Genomic DNA, 27,301 nt, shown 5'->3' on the forward strand with positions numbered 1-27,301 from the left:
GTTATGATGTGTTATGGTTCGCCGAACCACATATGATATGTTATTATGATATGATATTATGATTTGTGACGGAGATTACGGAGCAAAACTTCTAGAGTTAGATGTGTGTGACGCCAAAGGCAGAGTGGCGCCACGTTTTCCCCGGGTCCCGCAAGGGGCCGGATACCGTTCTTGGCATGCATGGTCTGTGTTTCCAGTAAGTCGTTTTTATTAATTTGCATATCGCACTTTCTCCTGTATTAATCTTCTGTACAATTTGTTTCACTTGTGATTCTGTTCATTTTATTCCATGCTTTACATACTCAGTACATATTCCGTACTGACACCCTTTCTTCGGGGGCTGCGTTTCATGCCACGCCGGTACACCCAGATGAGCAGAAGACTTTTCTAGGAGGTGTTTCAGCGGGATTGGCGAACTCCACTTCCTCCCGGAGTGTTGCCGAGTCAGAGCGTATATAAGTTGTGATTTCTGATTTGTGTTAGAGACTTTGCAGACAGAGTCGTGGGTACAGAACATCAGTTTGTAAGCGGCTTTCTCAGCCGATGTGACATTTTGTGATATGCTACAGATTTCATATGTCTACAGATTTTGTTTGATTTGTGAACAATAGAAGGACGTTTTTGAAAGCCTTACTATATGTTTCACGTGATTTGATTTGAAAATTTGAAAAGAGTCTGTATGTAATCAAAGTCTGAGGGTTCGCTCGGCTCCGAATATGGGGTCGGGTGCCCATCACACCCTAATGAGGTTAGGGTGTGACACCTTTACACATACATCTAGGTGAGCCACATATCAAAACATACATTTCTATTCATCAATCATGCTAGTCCCATTGGACAACAATACCTTTATATCATCATTGACATCTATGCCCATATCAATGTACATAAGGCGACGAGGCTAACAAAATGATATACAAAATATAGTCCGACAAGGCCAAACACGACTAACTGTATACACATGTCTACGAGCCTATAAGGAAAGTATGTCATATCATATAGGCGAGACAGGACCCCGCTATGCCCATAATTATGTACACAAAAGAATCAATACCAAAAGCTATAGCTCCGAATGAAATGGAGCTCTGCTATGTAGTCCCTGAGAATGTAGCTATGGATCAAGTCTATCTCATTGGCCACCTGCGGGCATGACGCAGCGTCTACAAATATCAACATAGAAGCATAATAAGAAACATAAGGAATAGCATAAGATGGGAGATAGTAATATCGTCTCCATAAGCACTTACTTGCCTTTCATAGGAACTTTCCATTTCTAGTGCGTGATTGTGTACATACATCTGTATCCGTATCCGTATTCATATCTGTACTCATTTACATATCCTTATTCAAATTCATATCATGTACATATTCTTATTCGTAATCGTGTCATATTCTTATTCATACTCATATCTATATCATTTACCTATCCATAGCATATAAATATCCCTATCATATACATATTCATATCATACACATATCATTTACATAGCATACCCGACTACGAAGGTTCAGTGTTTCACGTACCCGACCATAGCTAGGCTCGGTGATCATACATACCTGGCCAACCAAGGCTCAGTGTTACACATAATTGGCCCTAATAAGGTTCAGTGTTGTCCGTACCCAACTGCAGAGGTGTGCGCGCGTTACATAAATATATACATATTCTACCTGGCCTTATAAGCTCGGGGTTCCATAATAGTCATACATAGATACTTATACATAATAGCTCATAAGCATCTTTACTATTATCATCACTATCATTATCGTCATCGTTATCGTTATCGTTATCGTCAGCGTCATTACCATTATAGTCGTCCTCAACATCATTGTCACTATTATCGTCATTCATTACATCTATCTTTGTAGATTTACTCGTCATATGAGGAACTTAGTACAATCGTAACATATCGAGAATCATGAGCTTAATAGCTCGGAAGATAGAATCATTTGAAGGACATCATAGACTTATAGAAGATTTAAATGATTGGCCAAAGAACCATGCCTTAAGAAAGAAGGGTTAGCCTCACATACCTATCCGTTCAACTATTTTACCACTTGCACGTTCTCCTTCAACACTCATGTTTCTACCTTCATTAAAGTCATACTATCATTAGAAATCGATAGCTAGCATACATGACTAAGGCTAGAGAAAATTGGACAGCATCCCTTTTATTTATATGACATTCCTCCATACCATATATCTACTTCCAAACTTCAACAATACATTCAATATCATAACAATAGTCCTTATTCATTCTACATTATCCGTATTTCTCAATTCACTTAAAGTCATCCATATCCATGGTCATAACACACGATTACATTCGTTCATATACAATGTCTATCCCATGTTCTTAACCTCATTTATAACGTATCTATATCACAACACATCAAGAATCATGACTCAATTCAAAGTACTACTCACAAACATCACTACTCTCACATTTAAGACCCATTTTCTATATCCTTTTACAATACAAGTGTTTCAACTTTCAAACACCTTAAACAACATGGAAACGTCATAAAACTTACCTTAGATGTTGAGGGAATGAATCTTGAGTGGATATACTTCGCTTGAACCAAACCCTAGTTCTCCTCCAATGGAATTTCTTGTGGTCATCTAACCCTCGGAAGTTTTCTGGCACATAAACACATGATTTTTGTCTTTGATCTTTGTGTTCTCTTGGACTTGAGTGAAATATGGTTAGAGAAGGGGTTTTGAGCTCTCAACAGTTGTGGAATATGAAAAATGAAGTAAAAGAACCCAAGGCATCTATTTATACAAATATTGAAAAACAGCCCGTCGGGACTTCCACGGGAACTTATACGGTCCGTATAGTATTGTACGGACCGTATAATCGGTAGTCGTTCACCAACCAGCAAACCAACTCCCTGCTGGGAGTTCTACGGACACCTTATGCGGTCCGTATAACATTATACGGTCCGTATAACTGTCCGTGGTTCACCACCATAGAACACTTTGTTGCTGTTGGGTTATATGGACCATTATACGGTCCGTATAACATTCCACGGGCCGTATAATGTGGTCGTATAACTCACAGTTTTTTAGAAGTTGTTCTCGTCATTTTGTTCAATCTCCAATCATTACGGAACCTTCTTAACACTTGTATAATACTTCATTAGCCATACAAAAGGCCCTATATCAACCTCTTAAAACATCACCACATAACCATTGGCTCAATCAGAGCGGAAATCTTTCCGAACACGACTTATGTTTCGCTCTCTTAAACAACTAAACTTCACATATTCATAGAACTTCGAAATCTTATTGTATGAACCTCAAACTATCTAATCCTTCGCTTAACCTCGTAGGGATTTCATAATCACCTTAAGCTCACATTAGCCTATCCACAAGGCAACACATACAAAATTTCCGAGGTGTAACAATTTCCCATATTATTCTTATGGTTGAGTTGATATAAAGGTTTAGTACCCCTTAGAAAGGAAAAGAATGAAAATGGAGAAGCCATGGATGGTGTAATGAAGAAGATGACAATAAGTGAACTTAAAAAGGGGATTTTGTCCCAACTTGGGATTAAATTGAATATAACTTCTTGATTGTGATATTATGGATGTTTTTATTATCGTGTGAGAGGTGTTTTGTCAAATGGTGAAAGTTGATGAAATAGGGGAAGCGCTGCCCAAATTTCGTTAACTCGTTAATTATGCTAGTTTGAGCTTAAGAGCGTTTCTTCAAGACTTAACCTTCGTATGATCCTCTTGATTGTTGACTTTGTGAACTTGGAAGGGGAATGTTAATTGATTAAGGAGATGTTAAGGTATGTAAGGCTATCCATTCTTTCATTATGGGCATGATCTTATGATATGAACGAACAAGCGAATAAACGAGCTTCCATATTACTCTACTCTTAGAGGCACTAGGAGTACTTCAGTTGTTGAAGTTCCTATACCCCGTTTATGATTGTTCCATCTGTTCATGGGTCTTGAGATTTCTTACATTGATGATGTTTGCTCAAAAGATGTTCATCGGAGATAGTACGACCTTGAGTCACTCCGAGAGTTCTATTTATTCCGAGTATATATATATATATATATATATATATATTGCATTCATATATTCACATGCATATTGACATATGACTAGAATGCGGTATATACGCGAATATTATATATATATGGGGTATGGAGAAAGGGATAGGTGTTACATACGCATTACCACCTGATCAGCTAGTGCGCCATGATGATGATAATATATGGATCGGGATGCACATTCCGCACCAATGTATATGATATTGATAATGATGGCTGCAGATAGGCCGATTGGATATGAGATAATGGATCGGGCTGAACGTTCCTCAGCACTATGACCTATTTATATACATGAGCATGATCACCATTAAGAGCATGCATATTATACGCCCACAGAGGCATCGTCAGTTATAGAGATTTATGCAAATACTATCAGATACTCAGTCTTACAGATGCATTCAGACAGACAGTTTTATTTTTGGGTTTCAGATCCCGTTTATGATTCTTATGTTTATGTTACTCTTATGCTTTACATACTCAGTATATTATCTGTCCTGACTCCCCTATTGCTCGGGGGGCTGTGTTCATGCCCACAGGCTCGGGTAGACAGACAGGAGGTCCAGCTTAGTAGGACCTCTATCCAGTGGTGGTCAGTGCACTCCATTCCATCCAGAGCTGCAGTCTATTTTGGTATGCCATTCTTTGAGATGTATATGCTGTCCCGTCCTTTCTACAGCTTTATTCCAGTAGAGGTTTGTAGACAGTTGTATGTATTTGATAGCCTTGTCGGCTTCTACTCTTTTGTGTACAGCATATGAAGTGACCTGTCGGCTTGCATTGTTCTTTCTAGTCCATATATATATAGAGAGATTGTACAGAGTTCATGATGTTATTCTTTCATAAGTTAGTATCAGTTCAATTTGAGTTATGTATGGGCCCTTGTTGTTCAAGATTATGCAGATACGAGTATAGAGGTGTTTGGGCACTAGAGATCAGGCACTCGTCATGGCTCATCGGTTTGGGTCGTGACAGAAATGGTATCAGAGCAGTTCTGTCCCAGGTTGTCCCTTAAACGTGTCTAGTTTGGTCTTGTTTATTGGTGTGTTGTGCACCACACTTATAAACAGGAGGCTACAAGATATTTAGGATGGTTTCATTCTTTCACTCCTAGGTCGTGCGATAGAGTCACGTGTTAAGAGCTCCCCTTCCAATAATTAGTTCTTATTTTAGCAATGCCTCAAAAAGAAAGCTACAGCTGCCCAGAAGGGCAAGAGGGCAGCTGGTGAGGCCACTAGCCGTACCTGGCGGGCTACTAGGGCTCGAGATGAGACTCAAAGTGAGTGCCCGTCTAAGACTTCACATACCCCGCCTTCAGCACCTGCCCCAGTGCCTCAAGTTCCTAAGCCAGATACACCGGGATAGGATGTGTGGGATGATGTACAGTTATTGACTAGATTGGTATCCATCCAGGCTCAACGGCAGGGAGCTAGTGTTGATCAGGTAGACCGGGCTGGTAGTTTGAGGGTTAAGACTTTTCTCGGGTTAGATCCTCCAGAGTTTTCTATTTTGAAGCAAAATATTGACCCTCTGGATTTCATTGATGGTATGCAGAGGACCTTGAGGTTATGTACGTGGATGAGGTCAAGTCAGTGGAGTTAGCTTTGTATAGGATTCGTGATATTACACTACTGTGGTACCAAGCATGGGAGCTATCCAGGGGAGAGAATGCCCCTCTAGCTGTTTGGCGAGAGTTTCAGATGATTTTATTTGCCATTATTTACTACCAGATAGGTTTCTACATATTGCGCAGGGCAGTATGAGTGTCCAGGTGTATTGTGTATATTTTGATTTTTTGGCTAGATATGCCCCAGCCATGGTGGCTGAAATGGAGGATTGAGTTCACCATTTTGTGGCTGGTCTAGGGCCACATTTGATTGATAGTTGTACGGCTGCTGCATTACACCCGGGCATGGATATCTCCCGTATACAGGCATATGTACAGAATCTGGAAGACTACAAGCGTCAGAGGATGACAAAGCAAGACCGTGACCGGGGCCATGGTAAGAGGGCTAGATCTTTAGATATAGGGGGTTAGTTCAGGAGAGGACAGAGATAGAAGTATTCCTGATATCCAATACATTCATCAGGTAGTGCGCTTCCGTGATTTTTAGGTTAGAAGTATGGTTGGTCTTTTGTTTCTGGAGTAGGCCAGAGTTCTATAGCATCAGGTTCTCTGCACGGACTAGAGTCAGGCCAGATGAGACCCCTTTTACCGCGGTGTGCCCGGTATGGCAAGTTACACACAGGTTAGTGTCGGCTGGGATCAGATGTTTGTTATGCTTATGGCCAGCCAGGTCATAGGATGTGGTAGTGTCCGATGAGAGATAGTGGATGTATGGTTCAGCCCACAGGGTCTGTAGTTTGTTCATCTTCTGCAGTACACCCTTCTGGGCAAGGTTCTCAAGTACCAGTAGGACGTGGTAGAGGGAGGAGTGAAGTGTCTAGCTCGAGTGGGCCTCAGCACCGCGTTTATGCATTGCTGGTAGACGAGATCGTGAGTCGTATCCTGATGTCGTCACAAGTATATATTATCAGTTTCCTCCTATGATGTGTATGCACTAATTGATGCAGGATTTGCCGTATCATATGTTACTCTATTTATTGCTGGCAAGTTTTTGATAGAGCCTGAATCGATTAAACCATTTGAGGTGTCTACACCGGTTGGTGATCCAGTTATAGACAGGCGAATATATCGAGATTGTGTAGTGATTGTTTGTAATCGACATACCCTAGCAGATTTGATTGAGTTAGACATGGTTGATTTTGATGTTATTACAGATAAAAAAGTGAATGTTGAGAATTTAAAAGGCTAACTCGGTAATTACATAATCGGAAAAATAAAAGACCCTCTCTAGATCAGAGTGGGACCCGCTACGAGAACCTTCCGTAAATTGTTTAGACCCCGACTTGCCCTAGATTATGTGAGAAAGGTTGTGCCAGGAAGTGGGTGCAATTATACCAGCATTAACGCATCGAAATGCATTAAAGTTTTAAGGTTAAGCGTACTAGGGCCAAAGCAATTTTGGGATGGGTGACCCCCCTGGGAAGTGTACTAAAATTTCCACAAATGTAGATATAAGAGACAAATGGAAAGTTGGGATAACCCAAAGGAAATTAGAATATGCAGAGTGGTTAGAAACTTTGAAGGGGTCGCGTAGGCTAAGGCAGACAAGGTTGGTAAAGAGAAGAAAGCATAACGCAGCTCTGGAATCAGAGTAAGTTTGAATAGTGTTTGGAAATATTCTGTAAGCGAAATGGTAATAAATATACATGTATGCATATGATATCTCATTTATGACTGTATCGATCGCTAGGTGAAACCTAGCAACCAGTGTTACGACGTACGGAAGATATTAACTGGACGGAATCCAAGAGACGAAGCGAGAGGTATGGTACGGATATTATGAAACATACTGATATTGATTTCACTACAGGTTAAATGTTCTGATACAACGATATTTGGAAAGGAAAGGGAGCGAGTAAATGAAAGACAAGGAGATCAAAATGTCAGAAAAGGTGAAAAATAAGAAACATGATTGAGCAAGCCTCTAAGAGAGCCGACGGGCAGATCATGAAACTATTTGCGTAGAAATTTGAAGGACAGGTCTGTAAAAGAACTAGAATGTGATAGTATAGGACAAAAGAGAAACAAAACTTGAGGAAGGTCAACGGTGAAAAATAGGACAAGCGTATGGGAGTACGAAGGATATTTCAATAAGTTGGTGATAGCAAGCCGACTACTTGCCAAGAGAAGAACAAGGATAGTGAGTTGGTGTAATTGGTAAGAAAACCTACGACCTGGAATGAGGATTTATATGAAGACTGAGGAATTCGATTATCGAGAAAATAAAATGAAAGATAAGAAATAGGTATGAAGGAAAGGAAAACCTTGACCGAATCCTTTATTATAGAAGGATATAATTGCAAAAAAAAAAAGGGAAACTTCAATTGTAAGAAGGTCGCGGAAAGCGATGGTTACTTAAAGGGCATAGGCGTATATAAACCCTCTTAATAAAGGGGGGGGGGGGGGGAGAACACACTAAACCTAAATTGAAGTATGACCATTCAAGCCCCAGAAAAGGAGACTTATTAACTCGGGACCAGAGCTCAGGGTATGTTGGCATATCGTAAAGGTTACGAAAGGACATAGAAGTAAATTGACGATGAGTGTATTATGAGATAGGTATAGGGAGGAAATATGGAAGACACGTGGAGAGGATGTTTTATGTTGACACGAGCCACGGTAATCCTTGATCATGGTTTTAATTCCCCGTACTGAGCGGAAATTGCGTAATACCTAGATATGTAAAGGTGTGTCCAAAAGGATAATAAAGATAGTAAGAAAAGTATACAAGCTAAATCCAAACGATGCCTCGGATAATGACTGATATAATGAGGTAACAACGGTTGGTAGTTGATAACTTCTTAAAGAAAGGAAGCACGCTATTCATATGAATAGGAGATAAAAGAGGCCACCAGATATTAGACACTAGATCATGGACCATTAGTCATACTAAACATGAAGGTATGCACTATGGGATTGTAAGAATACTTAACATGAAGTTATGTTTAATTATAAGGAGTGCATGTTGGAGAGCCAACAAAGGATGACGACCGATGGAACGTTCACCACTCCAAACAAGTTACGGACATGTATACTGGCATTAAGGGATGTGAGGAAAGGAAACGAGGAAAAGTTGCGACAAGAACCCGAGGATGTTGCGAATTAAGAAATTAACTGCGATGGATGAGAAATGGACAAGAACCAGTAAGTTTTCATGAGTATAGTTGGACTGCGATGGATGAGAAATGGCAAAGCAATATCATGTATATACGTTTTGGATACTGATATAACTGGCCTTGGGAAGGCACATAACCATTATGCTCATTAGCGACGAGTCATACTTGGATAAACATTTAGGGTGTAAAATTAAGAGGGAAAGCTCAATCCAAGATATAGTGGGCCTTATAAAACTGTCGGTAGTATTGGCAAAGTCACCCATGAATCAGAGTTACCACCGAATTAGAAGCGGTACATCCAGTCTTCCACAAAGGAGACCTCCCCGAAGTATTGTAATACCCTATGAGGCCGGTTCAACATTCGAGGACGAATGTTTTAAAGGGAGGGAGGATGTTATATCCCGTATTTTGCACCTTCGGATATTTTGAGATAATTGCGACAAGTTAAAGACAAGGCTATATTTTGATCTTGTTTAGTACATAAGTTGTTTATGAAAATTTTTGATGTGGAAATATTAAGAATGGCTAGGGGTAAAAAGGGAAAATTCGCAAGATGACTCATGGAAATATGGAGGAAGGCTAAGGGCAAATTTGGAATTTGGAAAATAAATTTTCATGAAGTGCAAAAAAAAAAAAAGGGAAAGTGGGCTTAAATAAATGGCCAAGGGGCCAGCCATGTAGGGGGTGGGCTTTGGCCCACATGGGAGCCCAATGTTAATTTATAAAACAAGACTAAGAGGGCACATTCTTCATCTTGGTGAAGACCCAAGACAAAGGGGCATTCGGCCAAGCAACCAAAAAAATTGAAGCCTCCAATTTTGATCCAAAAAAATATTTTCTTCTAGTATTTCTACCAATTGAAAGGTCCCTAGCAAAGTGAAGAAATTATTGGAGCAAGAAAAACATCTATTCTTGCAAGGAGCAACATTAGCCAAGAAAGAAGATAAGTGAAAAAGGTAAGAATTAATCTTATTTTATATGTTATGGATGATTATGTATGTTGTAGTATGTAAAAGTGGATGAAATTCATGAAGATATGGAAGTTGGGTGTTGGCCGTGTATGTATTGTAATGTGTAGGGATGATGAACTAATTTTATCTAGTATTTTGGTTGTTGTTGTTATGAATTCTATGATGAAAATGAAAGTTTAATTATTCTAGTGAAGTTGTAATGGTTGGAGAGTTGTTTTAGAAGTTAATGTGATTTGAATATAGCCTTCTTGTAATTATGGAAAGCAACGTTGTTAGTGTGTGAATTGTTGGTGTAGTTCATGAATTTGAAAGGAAGAAATGTGTTGTTATTGTTCTTGTTGAATTTGGAAGGTTTTGGATGGAATGGCATATTAGTTGGATTATTGCGAATATTGTGCGGATTGTTTGAAGCGTTCTTGAACATTGTTTGAATGGCTTCGGATTAGTACTTGAATGTGTGAGCAAATATGAAGTGAATATAAGTGAAACGCCGTTGAAGTTTGTAGAAAGAAGTTGCTAATGTTAGTATGCGTTTTGAATCGATTGTGGATATTGTTAGAATAATTGTTGGTATGGATGTTGATATTTTGGCCGAGTTAAATTCTCGGATTTGTTGTTGTCTGTTTGGCCGAGTTGAATTCTCGGGGATGTTGCATTTACAGGGGAAATGCTGCCGAAATTTCGGTAGATTAAGTGTCGGCTTAAAATTGGACTCCTAAGTGTTTATGGCTAATGTTTGGTATATGTTAATATTGTTGTAGATCTTGCGAAGCCAAAGATTTAAGTTTGGATTAGCGTAGGAAGCGGGCAAGGTATGTAAGGCTTACCCTTTATTTCTTTTGGCATGATCTTTATGGAACGAACAAATGACATATATGTATGATTGCAAGAAATTCCTATTCTTAGAACCACTGGAATGACTAATATCTTTGATTTCCATAAGCTGTTTCATATGATCTTGATGCGTATTTATGTTGTCCGAAAATCTCCTTGATAAGTTTCCGAGTCTTTCTATGATTCTTATTCACTTCTGACATGAGTACGTTCGATGTAGTTGAACCTATTGTATGGTTGAATAACGAGATGAGCATAAAGAGTTCTGTAAGTTTTAATGTCCCTAACTTTCGAAAAGATCTCGGATTTGCTGTGAAACGTTCGTAAGAGTTCTGTACATTTCCGAATGGCATTCGAAAGATAATTGATATGACTAAAGTTGTGATTTTCAAATGATAGCACGTTTGATTATTCCATCGAGTCTTTAATACATTTTGAGACGTACATATGGTTCCAAAAGCTCTATCTAAGTTGATCCATAACGATATTCGGAAGGTACCTAACGTGATTGTTGCTTGAATTTCCAAAAATGGTTTCCGAAATGTTCGTAGAAGGTTCTGTACTTCAAACGCTCATAACTTTCTTATAATAATTCGGATTGACCCGAAATTTGTTTCTGAGCCTTCAGATGTTTGTAAGTGTATGTATCTATCGAGTCTGGATTTGTGTGCATATGGTTTCGCACTACTCTGCTCATGCAAGCCTCAGTATGTATTTCACTGCGCCCCGGGCCAGGTTCTGTTATCGTGCGTCTTCTTCTGCATTGTTCACCGCGTCCCTCTCCCTTGCTGGCCGGGTTCTGTTATATGTACATCTGTATATGATGATATGACGATATGGGGATGGCGGTCAGGATGGCATATGATGATTCTGTCCACCGCGTGCCGCAATAGAGGGCCGGGATCTATTATGTGCATATATGGTATATGACCTTGACTTGCATTGATGATTCTGTTCACCGCGTCCCTCACTAAAGGGCCGGGATCTATTATATACATATATGAATTATGATGTTGGCACATATGATGACTCCATTCACCGCGTCCCTTACTAGAGGACCGGGATCTGTTATATGTATATGTATACGATGACAAAAGATGTCGGCACATATGATCTGTGCTTGGAAAGTAAGTATTTTGATACTCTGGATGATTTACTCATTTTCTGTACTTTTCTAACATATGACATTGGTAAGCGTGATCTACGTTCGGGAAATAAGTACCTTGGTATTCTGGCTAATGTACTTACTTTTGTACCATTGTTCCATTTATTTTTCTGTTTTCTCTATTTCATGCCTTACATACTCAGTACATATTCCGTACTGACCCCCTTTCTTCGGGGGCTGCGTTTCATGCCCGTAGGTACAGACGTTCGTTACGGTGTTCCGTCAGCCTAGGATACCCGTTCTGCTGTTTGAAGTGCTACCTTGATCCGGAGCCGTACTTTTGGTAAAGTTCCATCTGTTGTATATATTTATGTATGTGTGACTATTCAAAGGTACGGCGGGACCCTGTCCCGTCATAGGATTTTGTTGTCTTTGTTAGAGGCCTGTAGACATGTATGTGGGTCATGGGTCGTTTTGTCCGGATATGCTAATATGGTTTACGTCTGGCATTTCTCTATTCTACAATAACCTGATCGGTTTGTGTACTATGTTATAAGTAACGATATAAGTGATATGTTGCTTAGTATGCACGAAAGCCCTTAATATGTTAAACGCAAGTAGATTTTGGTTAGTAAGTATGTACGAGTGTCCATCTCGGGCACTAGTCACGGCCTACGGGGTTGGGTCGTGACAAATGGCTCCCGTAGAATTAAAAGAGTTGAAGGAGCAATTGAAAGACTTGATTGAGAAAGGCTTTATTACGTGTTATATCCCGTATTTTTGAACCTCAGAGCATATGCTGGGGTGGGGCCCACATACCGAGATTTTTTTTGGAACATCTGAAAAGTCATATGAATCACATATGTAAAGTTAAACACAACTCATGAAGTACCTTTCGACCAAATCAAAGTGGAAACCCTCCAAACGAATATTTTTAAGAAAACGTTTTCGGGTGACCTGACTTTGGGGGGCAAAAACTGTATTGTAAGTTTGGAATTTCGAAAATACCTTGAAATTGAAGTTGTAGATAATTGAATTAGCTTTCCATCCATAGGTCGTGGGTTCCCAGGTGACGTCGGTACAAAGAGATATGAACGTTTTAAGGTCGAAAGGTCAGTGGGCTAGGCCCAACTCGGGACCAACCGAGTTGGCCCAAAAAAATGAAAAAACAATTCAGGCCCAAGTGAGGAGCCATTCGGCCATGGTCCATAAAAAGGATCCAAGCCCATGGAATTAAGTCATGTGGTCAATGAATAAAAGACCACTTAATCATCCAAATTCCATAGAACTTTCAAGAGAAAGAATAGGATGAAAAACAAGAGAAAAACAAGAACAAAAAGAGGGCATTTCGAGTTTGGCCATAGAAAAATCACCCCTCAAAATCTTGCCTCTAAAATTATTTTCTTGTTGAATTCCTACTAAATTAAGTGTCCTCTACAACTTGGTGAAATTGTTTTGGAAGAAGGAGCACTTATTTCTTCAAGTTGACAACTTGTTCAAGTGAAGAAGTTTGTAGAAAAAGGTAAGAATCAATTCCTTTTTCTTATGTTATGAAGGTTTGTTTATGTTGTGGTATGTGGAAATGAGTAGAAATTATGGAAATAAGGAAGTTTGCAAAGTGGGTATGTATATATATATGTAGCCATGGGTGTATATATGTTGTATACATATATGAGTTGAATTTTATGTTGCATTCTAGTTGTGGTTATGATGGAAATTATATTGGGAATGAAAGTTGAATGAATTTTGGTTGAAGTTGGAATATAGATGATTATGTCACTTTAGAATAATTTTGTGATATTATGGAAATGAAGTTGTTAAGATGTGAATTATGATTATGGTTGATGAATTTGGAAGTTGGAAATTTGTTATGAAGTTGTATGCCAAAGATTTGATGTTTTGCATAAGTTATGATTTTGGCGGAAGATTGTATATCATGTATATCGAGTGTATATCTTAAGGAAAACGATATGAAATGTTTCTAGAACTATATGGTGATGATCATGATGGTTGTTGAATATGAAATTATTGATCTTAGTTGAAAGTTGGGTTGAATTGAAGATTATGTCAACTTGTGAGAAAAATGACTAGTTGAAGGATATTTGTGTTTTTAATGTTCATTGTGGATATTGTTGTTGTCGTTTGGGTTGTTGTTGATGATTTATAGCCGAGTTGAATTCTCGGGGTGTCATATGTATAGGGGAAGTGCTGCCGAAATTTCGGTAGCCAAATATGCTTAAAGTTGAAATACAATTGGTAAACTTGACCAATTGCAGTTTTTCGACGAAACGGGAAGTGAGATTGGAAAGGCTTAAGGAGCGTGAAAGGTATGTAAAGTAAACCCAATTCTTCCCTTGGCATGCCCTTAGTGTATTAGGGTCGGATCCGGGCCTCGAAGGACCTCTTGGCCCTCGGAATCCGCAAGACAAAATTTCAGTTTTTCCTTCAGTAGAATTGAACCATTTTGATACGCTTTTTTTTTTCTGAAATTATGCAATTGTGCTCTAAGTTACTCAGAAAGTCATAGAATGTCTGTATAACCTTCGTAGATGATATTATATGTTTAGAGGGCACAATTTGAGCCCGCCGCCTTATTTGTTCTGAGGCGGGCCCACTATTTACGGTTTTGCCCCTAATGTGTTAAAGCTTCCTTTTTAAGCGATTTTTGAAAGAAATGTTTTAATTACCCTACTAATCGCTTAACGAATATTATTTTAAATATTCTGTTAAATATTATAAATTATTTTGACACTCGGAATGACTTCGGGAAAGTTATACTTCTGTAATTTATTATGATATCCGAAATACATTTATTATGATTCCGTCCGACTCCATTGGATTGGTTTGTCTTTGATACGCTTCATCGAGTCTTTGAAAACATTTATGATATTTTTAAATTGCATTAGTCTCTCACTACTCCATTCGTGGATGTCCCAATGTTTCCCACACTGAGCCCGGGCCAGGATATGTTGTCAAGCGCAATTCTCTGCATTGTTCGCCGCGCCCCGATGTGAGGGGGTAGGTATACGCGTACATGGGTCTGTGGAGTATGATGTGCCATGTCCGCCTATTCTGATCTGATCTGTTATGGCCATTCTGATATGACATTTTATGATACGGGGCCACGCCCCCTTTTCTGATTCCTCTGTATTGTGGCACCAGTGTCGGGAGGGTGACCACGTTCTGTCTGCCGAGTCCCGTGGCAGGGATCGGATATGATATGACATATGTTTCTGTACACATTCTGTCTGATTTGGAAATATGCATTTGACACTCTGGATTTTGTACCCATTTTCTGTAATCATTATGATTTGACTTCTGTGATTCTGCTTTACACATTCAGTACATATTTCGTACTGACCCCCTTTCTTCGGGGGCTGCGTTTTCATGCCGCGCAGGTACTGACGACAGGTTCGCTGATCCACACGTTTAGGATCCTATTTCTGCTATTTGGGGCGCTCTCTTCTACAGAGCCCATCTTTTGGTACAGTCTGTCACTGCTATCTGGATATGTACTTTGTTCAGGGTATGACGGGGCCCTGTCCCGTCTTATGATTATGATATGTTCTGTAGAGGTCTGTGGATACATCTGTGTGGGTTCTGTACATATGTTTGGGATATTCTGTTCTGTGATGGCCTTATCGGCCTATGTGTGCCAAGTCTGTTTTTCTGCTAAATTCTGTAGCGACCACTAATATTATTATTATATTATTATTCTGTTAATATGCTAATTTGGGGTATCGGGTACGTATAGGTGCCCAGCTCGGGCACTGGTCGCGGCCCACGGGGTTGGGTCGTGACATTAGGCCTAGTTCATCCCCGTAGGGAGCACCAGTGTTGTTTGTCCGAAAGAAAGATAGCTCCTTGAGAATGTGCATTGACTATCGGCAATTGAATAAGGTGATGATTATGAATAAGTACCCTCTTCCGGGGATTGATGACTTCTTTGACCAATGACAAGGTTCCAAATAGTTTTCAAAGATAGATTTGAGGTTCGGGTATCACCAAGTGAGAGTTATGGCGAAAGATATGCCTAAGGCAGCCTTTAGAACAAGATATGACCATTTTGAGTTTCGGATGATGTCATTTGTGCTAACTAATGCACCGGCAGTATTTATTGATTTGATGAACAATGTGTTCAGGCCCTTCTTAGATCTATTTGTGATTGTATTCATCGACGATATCTTGGTGTATTCATCGACGATATCTTGGTGTATTCTAGATCCGAGGCAGAACAAGCGGATCATTTGCGTACTGTCCTTAGAGTTATTCAAACCCGAGAGTTATTCGCCAAATTTTCTAAATGTGAGTTCTGGTTGAACTCAATGACATTTCTGGGGCACATTGTTGCAACTAATGGTATTCGGGTAGATAGCCAAAAGATTGAGGCCGTGAAGACTTGGCCAAGGCCCACAACACCTACGGAGGTTCATAGTTTTCTGGGCTTAGCAGGCTATTACCGGAGATTCGTAGAAGGCTTTTCTTCTATTTCTGCACCACTAACAAAGCTGACCCCGAAATCAGCTAAGTTTCAATGGACAAATGCTTGTGAACGTAGTTTTCAAGTGCTAAAAGATAGATTGACTTCTGCCCCAGTCTTGACACTTCCAGAGAGATTGGAAGGTTATGTTGTTTATTACGATGTTTCAGGTGTTCGGCTAGGCTGTGTGTGGATGCAACATGGTAAGGTGATTGCGTATGCTTCAAGGCAATTACGAAAACATGAGAAAAATTATCCAACCCATGATCTAGATTTGGCTGCAGTGATTCATGCATTAAATATGTGGAGACATTACTTGTATGGTGTTCATGTGGTTATTTATACAGATCATAAGAGCCTTCAGTAAATCTTCAAGTAGAAAGAGTTGAATTCGCGGCAACGATGATGGTTGGAATTGTTAAAAGATTATGATGTTGATATCCTATATCACCCTACAAAGGAAAATGTTGTGGCTGATGCTCTTAGCCGTAGATCCATGGGAAGTTTGTGTGACGTACGACCAGAGAAAAGAGAAATGGCTCGTGAGCTCTAGCAGTTAGCTGGTCTAGGAGTTCGCGTATTGGACTCAGGTAGCAGGGGAACTACCATTCAGAATTCAGCAGTCTCGTCACTAGTAGTGGAAGTGAAAGAGCGACAATACGAAGATCCCATGCTATGCATTACAGAGATACACTCCCTCAGAAGGAGAAGTCATCATTCCAGATTGCAGGAGACGGAGTGCTCTGATGTTGAGGCAGAGTATGTATTCCTGATGTGGCAGGATTACGCCACCAAATATTAAGAGAAGCCCATTGCTCACGTTATTCTATCCACCCAGGAGCAACGAAAATGTACCATGATATTTAGACTATATATTGGTGGAATGGGATAAAGAAAGATATAGCACAATTCGTAGCTCAATGTCCCAACTGTCAACAAGTGAAAATCGAGCACCAAAAGCCGGGTAGATTGTTGCAAGCTATAGAAATTCCAACTTGGAAGTGGGAAGTAATTAACATGGACTTCATTATAGGCTTCCCCTTTCTTAACGTAAATATGACTCTATATGGGTGATTGTGGATGGACTCACGAAGTCAGCTCATTTCTTACCAGTCAGAACCACATATGTGGTAGAAGATTATGCAAAGCTTTATGTTAAAGAGATAGTGTGACTCCATGGTGTTCCAGTATCTGTTATCTCAGATAGAGGAACTCGGTTTACAGCTAATTTTTGGAAGTCCTTCCAAGAGGTTTGGGGACTCAAGTGAGCCTTAGCACGACATTTCACCCGCAGACTGATGGACAAGCTAAACGTACCATTCAGACACTTGAGGATATGTTACGGGCATGTATGATAGATTTTGGAGGAAATTGGGATGATCACTTACCCCTCATTGAATTTTCTTATAATAATGATTATCATTCTAGCATTCAAATGGCACCATATGAGGCTTTATATGGGCGAAAGTGTAAATCCCCAATTGGGTGGTTCGAGCTAGGAGAGACTAAATTGATAGGGCCAGACTTGGTCCAGCAAGCCATAGAGAAAGTTACACTCATACAAGATCGGTTGTTAGCAGCCCAAAGTCGTCGAAAGTCCTGTGCGGATAATCGTCGAAGGGACTTAGAGTTCCAAGTAAAAGATTGGGTATTCTTAAAAGTGTCACCAATGAAGGGTGTAATGAGATTTGGCAAAAAAGGGGAAGCTTAGTACCCGGTACATTGGGCCTTATGAGATTATGCGGAAAGTAGGCAAAGTTTCCTATGAGTTAGATCTACCTACTGATTTAGAGTCAGTTCACCCTGTTTTCCATGTCTCGATGCTTTGTAAAAGTGTCGGAGATCCTACTAGGATCGTGGCAGTAAATGATGTTCAAGTGACAGAAAGGTTGACTTGTGAAGAGGTACCCATTGCCATATTAGATAGGCAAGTACGGAGGCTTAGAAACAAAGAAGTGGCCTGAGTTAAGGTTTTGTGGAGAAATAATAACCGAGAAGAAATGACATGGGAAGCGGAAGAAAATATGAAATCTAAGTACCCACACTTATTTCATCCCCCGAAAGAGATCCAAGATGAGATATCAAGATCATAAGGTATGTATGTTTTCTTTTTATGCATTTGGGTCGTGTGTGGCCAAACTCTATTGCTATTACGTTGTGGCCCAGTGAGGCATTGTTATTACAGGCTGTTGTGATAGGTGGTAGTGCCATATTACAGGGGAAACTCTGGCAAATTTTTTATAGAATCCCAAAGAACCGAACATTCGAGGACGAATGTTCTTAAGGGGGGAAGAATGTTACACCTCAAAAAAATTTCCGTTGATGCACAGTGAGTAGACTAATGAAGAGCACGAAGTATACGGTATTTCAATAAGTAAGGAATGATGTTTGATGACCCTAATTAAGATTTCAAAGACATTCGTGGTAAGAGAAGAAAGTTTACAAAGAGAAGGCAAGGCATACGATAGGTATCGAAAAGGAATTTCGAGTAACAGGTTAATGATGATTTAATGCTACTTTGGAGATGAGTTATAATATCCCTTAGATTGTTAATGAGGTGATAAACAAGTGTTAGAAGGTTCCATAAGGATTGTAGATCAAACGAGTCGATGAGAACGAGTTCGGAAGAACTGGGCATTATACGGCCCAACATACTGGCCGTATTTTTGGCCGTATAATCAGCCCAGATTAGCATCCCTCTCTGGACCAAATCTACGGCCAGACATACGGTCAGTATAGTTTATACAGACCGTATGCTGGTCCGTAGAAATGGGTCGGGACAGATTTGAGTATTTTAAATACGAGTCCAAGTCTTATTTCATTTCATTTCCCTTCACTCCCCTTCTCTCTAGAACATCTCTCTACCCTTCTCCCACAAGAATTCAACAGATATTAGTGATCAAAAACATAAAACTAAGTGAATCAAGTGTAAGAAACCCATTAAAGTTCATCCAAGACAAAGAATCCAAGTGAAGGTGAAACTAGGGTTTTACTCAAGTGAGGTGTTTTCACCCAAGGTTCATTCCAACACCATCTAAGGTAAGTTTTATGGTATTTCCATGTTGTTTAAGGTATTTTAAAGTTGAAACATTTGGATTGTCAAAGGACATAGAAAAATGGGTCATGAATATGGGAATAGTGTCATTTTGAGTAATATCTTGGATTGAGTCATGATTCTTGATGTGTTGTGATTATTGTTATGTTATAATGATGTTAAGAACATGGGATAGACATTGTGTATGAATTAACATAATTGTGTGCTATGACCATGGGTATGGATGATTGGAAGTGAGTTGAGAAGTGAGGATAATGTATGTGAATAAAGATTATTGTTATGATATTGTGAACGATGTTATTGATGTTTGGGAGTTGAAACATGGTATGGAGGAAGTCGTATAAATAAAGGAGATGGTGTGCAATTTTCTCTAGCTTTAGTCATGTATGCTAGCTATCAATTTTCTAATGATAGTATAACTCTAATGAAGGTAGAAACGTGAGCATCGAAGGAGAACGTGCAAGTGACAGAATAATTGAACGGAAAGGTTTGTAAGGCTAACTCTTCTTTAATAAGGCATGGTCTTTGGCCAAATATCTAATCTTTTATAAGCCAATGATGTCCTCCAAATGATGCTACCTTCAAAAGCTACTAAGCTCATAATTCTTGATACGTTACGATTGTACTAAATTCCTCATACAATGAGTAATCCTATAAGGATAGATGTAATGAACGACGATAGTAATGATGCTAAAGATTCTTATGAGCTTTTATGTATATGTGCCTATGTATGGCTATTATAAAACTCCGAGCTTATATGGCCGGGTAGAATATAAATATATATATATATATGTGTGATGCGCGCGCCCCACTGCAGTTGGGTACGGACAACCCTGAGCCTTGGTAGGGCCAGGCATGTGTAACCCTGAGCCTTGGTATGGCCAGGTATGTATAATCACCGAGCTTAGCCATGGTCGGGTACCCGAGACACCGAACCTTCGTGGTCGGGTATGCTATGTAAATGATATGTCTATGAATATGATATGAATATGAAAATGTAAATGAGTACGAATATGAATACGGATACGGATATGGATGTATGTACACAATCACGCATTAGAAATGGAAAGTCCCTATGAAAGGCAAGTAAGTGCTTATGACGATGATACTACTATCTCCCATCATATGCTATCTCTTATGTTGTCTATTATGCTTTCATAATGATATTGATCATGCTTTACATACTCAGTACATTCTTCGTACTGACGTCCTTTTGTTTGTCGACGCTGCGTCATGCCCGCAGGTGGCCAGGGAGACAGACTTGATCCATAGCCTTATTACTCATGGACTACATAGCGGAGCTCCATTTCATTCGGAGCTATAGTTTTTGGTATTTATTCTTTTATGTACATTTTTATGGGCATAGCGGGGTCCTGTCTCGCCTATATGATATGGCATACTCTCCTTAGAGGCTCGTAGACATGTGTATATGGTTAGATGTGTTTGGCCTTGTCGACCTATATTTTGGATGTCATTCTGTTAGCCTCGTCGGCTTATGTACATTGATGTGGGCATAGTTGCTAATGATGATATAAATGTATTGTTGTCCAATGGGATTAGTATGATTGATGGATAAAAAGTATGATTTAGCTATGTGGCTCAGCTAGATGTAAATGTCAAAGTATGATAAGAGGTGCCCGTGTGGGTTAGCACCAGGTGCCCATCGCGGCCCTCTGGTTGGGTCGTGACAGGACAGGACCCCGCCATTCCCCAATTATGTACACAAAAGAATATACCAAGAATCTGCAACTCCGGAGTAATAGAGTGCCTCAGTATATATGCTGACAAAACTCCTAGGAATCTGGGCCGTCTCCCTGTCGACCTGTGGGCATGAACACAACATCCATTAAAAAAAAGGACGTCAGTATGAAAAAAGTACTGAGTATGTAAGGCATGAATGATAATACCGACAATAATAAAGAAATAAAGAAACCGGGGTAGATAAATAACCTGTGCTGACTGCCCCTAAAGGCATAACCATGCATGTTAACTTTCTTTGGCATTCGCATACATACATATATACATAATTACAGATGTTGTGGAACGTGCAACCCGATCCCCATATTATATCATCACTATATATATATATATATGTGTGTGTGTGTTGAACAAACGGCCCGATCCATGTGCTATACCATCATTATATATATGCATTGCCGTGGAACGAATGAAGACGTATCTCATCTCTCTCTAGCTCATAAGAAACTCTTACGAATCATGAACTTTCAGCTTTTGGGGTGTAAGAAGATCATGGGATATATAGAAGATAGAATATTGTCACGACCCGACTAGGGGCCATGACGGGTACCCGGGGCTAACGACCGAGCACCACTCATAGTATTACTCATCATACCGATTAACTTATACTCGATCATAGGAAAACCATTTCATTTGGAAACATAATTACTTTTAGATACAATAGTAACATCGTGAGACCACACTACCCACACATGCGTATCTACGAGCCTCTACTAGAGTACTAGACATACGGACGGGAAAAGACCTCGTCGTGCCCAAAATACATATATACATATATATATATATATATATATATATATATATATATATATATATATATATATATATATATATATATACACACAAAAGAATCAACCAAATAGCACCTCCGGAGTAATGGAGTGCTCCAATAAATCTGCTGATAACTTCTACAAGTCTGGATCACCTCCCTGTCTACATGTAGGCATGAACACAGCGTCCAAATAAAACGGATGTCAGTACGAACATTGTACTGAGTATGTAAGGCATGAATGAAATGAACATGATAGAGAAATCATAAGTCATAAGGTGAAGATAAAACCTGCGTAACTCTTAAGGGTGGATACATTTCATACATATATCATATATATAATTATAGTACATGTATCATCATAGCGCATACATCATCGTATCATATAAATCATCATCGTTAATGTTATGTCCCGCGTTTTGTGCGATCGGACAATTCAAGAAAATCGCGGGGAGACAACAAGCATAGAAATATTTTATGTGTTTGACACATGAGTTGTTTATGAAAAAAAATTTAGAAGTGAAGACAATGAGAATGGTTAAGAGCATAAAGGGGAATTCACAAAATGACTTGTGGTAATAATGAGAAGAGTCGAGGGGCAAAATGGGAATTTCACAAAAGTTTTGAAAGTTTATAAAAAAATTCCATGTTTGTTGTGTGGCATAAGTATATGCCCACATTGCTTTGGGGGCCAAAGTGTATCAATAAAAACATTTGGTCTTCTTTGACCAAATAAAACAATCCAAAAAAAAAAGGGAAGAAGAATCAAGAAAATTGGGGAGTTTTCTAGAGAGGGGCATGTGCCCCTCACATGCATGGGATATATATGGATATATATTTGTATTATCTTCCAATTCAAGACAAGAAAAAGGATAAGAACAAAAACAAAAGAATAGAAGAATGAAAAGAAGGAGGGTTCGGCCAACCCTTGGAAATTCAAGATCAAATTGGAGCCATCAAAAAAATAATTTCTTGGTGCAAACTTGCTAATTGAAAGGTGCTTGTTAACGTGGGAGTGTTGTTAGAAGCGTTGGATTGATCGTTTTCCCTATCTACCACTTTAGGCAAGTTGAGGAATTGAAGAAGAAAGGTGAGTTTTAATCTTGTTTTGTGTGTTATGAAGGTTTATATGTGTTGTAGTATGCTAAGATGAATGAAATTCATGAAGGAAATAAATGTAGCATGTTGGCCGTAAGGTAGCATATATATATATGTATGTGTAGGAATCATGTTGTCTAGTGTTTGGTTGTGAATGATATGTAGAAAATGGAAATTTAATGAGTTGGAGAAATTGTAGTGTACATGTATGTGGGAGCTTATATTACAAGTGGAAGCATAATGAACTTAGTAACATATTAGTAGTTGGAAGTTCGTTTCGGAAGGTTATGTGAATCGAATGTTATGTTCTTGCATGCATGAAATGACATGATATTAGAATGATGTTGTTGGAATGTATATATATAAGGTTGTTATTGACTTTATGGGAGTTGGAAAGTGTTGAAGAAAGTGGTAAATTGATATAATGTATCGTGAGTTTAATATGTGAATTGCTAGGATGATTGTTGATTATGTTAATAGTTTGGCCGGGTTTAAATTCCCGGATTGTGTTTGATGAGAATTTGGCCATGTTGAATATCGAGGATGGTGTATTTACAGAGGAAATGATGCCGAAATTTCGGTAGCCAAGTGTTGCCTAAAGATTCTAACTCAAAGTATACTAATGAAAGTTTTGGTAAAAATGACCAATTCGCAGATTTTGACGAGATTGCCACGCGAATATGGAATAGCTAAAGGAGCGGAAAGAGGTATGTAAGGCTTCACCCTTCTTTCTATGGCATGTCTTAGATATAATAAGTCGGGTACGAACCTCGGGGACAACCCTAATCCCCAGAATCCGCACCTAAAGTTTTCAACTTCTCGTTCAATTGAATTGAAGTAGAAAGTGTGCAAAATGATGAAAAGACCTTCTAGACCCCTATAACTTTCCTAAGTGGGACCCGATCACCCTAAGACCCATACAAGTAATGCTATGACACGTAATATGGGTAAATTGTATACGCTACGTCGTCTGGCCCGAGGTGGGCCCGTTACTCTCAGATTTCCCTATAATCTTGGTTAACGTACTTGAAGTGAATCAAAAGGGGGCCTTTGATCCCGATTTCGTCACCAAGTGATAAGTACTATGACTACTCCAGCGGGAGTGTTTCTATGATGATAATGATAATGACAATGTCGGACAAGAGAATGTAGCTATGATAAGTACGACCGGAACGACTCTACGGCTAAGCCAAGTACCTAATATAAACATGAAAGCGATAAACTAATTTTTGAATCATATTTATATTTTCTAGTTATAACTTTATTTTCTAAGATTACAAAACCTATGACTGTCATCTAAAATGCTTAAGATTTCATTTTCGGTTACTGTAACACTATTCTCCGTTGATAGTCTCGCCTTAAAATACTTGTTCCTTCAAGGTGAGACAAAGCTATCACTAGCATTCCGTAATGTAATCGGAGGTCTCCGACCTTATGTCACTCCGATGGATACATGATTTTCCTTGGCTCTCTTGTGTGCTTATATGATATAGGTACATAAAACGGGTATACGTGTATGGGTATGTATATATATATGGTAAAGTAAATGTATATAAGACATGTATATGCATAAAAGATGAGTAAATGTATATGTATGTGTATGTGGGGAAAAAGGGAAGGGCCACTGTTATATCACCACGTGATTCAGCTGGATTCCATCCTGGACGCGGGATGCCCGGACGCGGGATATGGGATGAGCTGTACGCGGCGTCTGTATATATATATATTATGTGTGATACATATGTGATGTACTATGTTGGGTCATCATTTGGGAGGGGGTTGGGAGAGCCGATTTTATTCGGTGTCTGTAAATGTAAATTAAAGATACTGTCTACTGAATTGTACTGTTTTCTGTATACATGAATAAGGGACACCGAGGGGGTTGGGAGAGCCGATTGTATTCGGCGTCTGTAAATGTGAGCAAAAGATACCGTTACTGAAATGTACTGTTTTCTGTACACGAGGATAAGTAATATAAAAATGTTGACTCCTATGCCTATGAAAAGAAATGTTTCAAAGACGAAAAGGCAAGCCTATTCGATAGCCAGCCTGAAAAGGGGCCTCCCTATGTACAGGTTACGTTCTTGCCTCGTTATACGCCCTATGGCTCCGTGATATTATTATTGATCGCACTCTATGTTACTGCTTGCATTGTTTTCCATGCCTTACATACTCGGTACATTATTCGTACTGGCGTCCCTTCTTGTGGACGCTGCGTTCATGCCGCGCAGGTCAGCAGGTATACGGACCGGGTTTCTCGGGCTCTATCTGCAGCATTGGGCAGCGCTCCAGTCGTTCTGGAGCCTCATATCATTGGTACTATTTTGTGTATGTATTTTCGGGCGCGATAGTACTCGGCCCTTTCTCTGTATAAATGTACTATGTCTAGAGGCTCGTAGACAGATATACACAGTCAGCTATGTACAGTTTAGTGTATTGTATTCTGAATGGTTCGCATTCCGGTGTAACGCGATACTAGAAAGTTTACCGCTAATGTTAATGTGCAAAAAAAAAAAATATGGCACTGTTTATACAGGATAGCTAAGGGGTACTCGGTACAAGTATCGGGTACTCGTCACGGCCCCTAGTTGGGTCGTGACAGAAGTGGTATCAGAGCAGTTCGGTCCTAGGGTTTGTCTACGAGTCGTGTCCAGTAGAGTCTTGTCTATGGGTGTGTAGCGCGCCATACTTATAGACAGGAGGCTACGGGGCATTTAGGAAATGTGACCTTCTTTGTATTCTGAAATCGTGCGATAGAGCTATGTTACCAGGCTTCCATGCTCCTTTTCTAAAACCGATGTTATGGTTTCAGTAATGCCGCCGAAGAGAAAGGCTACGACGGCCGAGAAAGCCAAGGGGGTGGCAGCCCGCAGAGTTGAACAGGAGCTAGACGAAGAAGAATCTCACAATGAAGCTCCGCCTCAGACTGTTCCTGCACCCCCTGCACCGGCAGAGCAGGGAAAAGCTCCAGCTCCAGCCCCCGCACCTCCAGTTCCACCGCCAGCAGCTCCAGGCCAGCAGATGGCAGAGGCCATCCAGTTATTGACCCAGCTAGTCGCCGCACAAGCTCAGCGGCAAGATGTGGACACAGGCGACAGGGCGGTAAGCGCAAGGGCCCGAGACTTTATTACCCTGAAGCCGCCAGAGTTCTATGGATCGAAGCCAGAGGAGGACCCGCAGGGTTTTATAGACGAGATGCTGAGGACTCTGAGGATCATACATGCTTCGGATACGGAGTCCGTAGAGTTGGCTTCATACAGGCTGCGGGATGTGGCAGTTCTGTGGTACGGTAACTGGATATCATCGAGGGGAGCAAATGCACCCCCTCCGGTTTGGCAGGAGTTCACTGAGGCTTTCCTACGACACTTCCTACCGCCAGAGGTTCGACAGGCTCGAGCCAATATGTTCTTGAACCTGAGATAGGGAAATATGAGCGTTCGGGAATACAGTCTTCGTTTCAACTCGCTAGCCAGGTATGCCCCCGCCCTGATAGCCGATAGGGGAGACCATGTGCACCGGTTTGTAAGTGGGCTAGGGCCACATTTGGTTAAGGAGTGTTTGACGGCCTCACTCCAAGACGGGATGACTATTACCCGCATCCAGGCCCACGCCCAAAATCTAGAAGAGCAGTATCAAACACGGAGAGAGGAGAGCTATCCAGATAGGGGTTCCAGAAAAAGAGGCAGATTTTCCAGGGGTAGGAGCGAGTATAGAGGGGGGCAGGCACAAGAGCAATCTGGGTATTCGGGCCAACCAGCGGCTAGTGCACCTCCTCGATTTGCGGAATGGGGATTTGACCGACCTACCAATTCAGGAACAGGACAAGGCTCTAAGGCTTCAAGACTCCAGTACAGAGCCGATTCTAGCAGGACAGGGCTTCCCCCACCACGATGTGCTCGGTGTGGCAAGCCACACTCTGGGCAGTGCTACCTAGACACCGGTGGTTGTTTTGCCTGTGGTCGGACTGGCCATTTTGTACGTGATTGCCCACTAAAGGATGGAGGAGGCCAAACTCAGCCAGCCGGATCAGCGATCGGTTCGTCGTCGACCGTGCGCCCTCGTGGACAGACTTCTCAGGCTCCAGCAGGCCGCGGCCGAGGTAGAGGAGGAGCACCTAGTTCAGCCGGTCCTCCGCACCGCCTATATGCACTGACAGGACGACAGGACCCTGAGCCTTCCGTAGACGCGGCCACAGGTACTTTTTCAGTATCCTCTGTGATAGACGTGTGTTAATTAATTCGAAATTTATTTTTTTCCCTACACTGTCCTATGTATTACTGAACACATTGAGAATTTGGAAATTTGGACGGAAAGTGGCTATACGCATAGGTAAAAGGCGAACACCCGAAAATTGCGAAGGTTAGAACTGTAAATAAAGGAAAAGACGTGTTACGCGGACGTTTCGAAAACTGCCGAGACC

This window comes from Lycium barbarum, chromosome 2 (genome assembly GCF_019175385.1).
Source record: "Lycium barbarum isolate Lr01 chromosome 2, ASM1917538v2, whole genome shotgun sequence".
Taxonomy (NCBI): Eukaryota; Viridiplantae; Streptophyta; class Magnoliopsida; order Solanales; family Solanaceae; genus Lycium; species Lycium barbarum.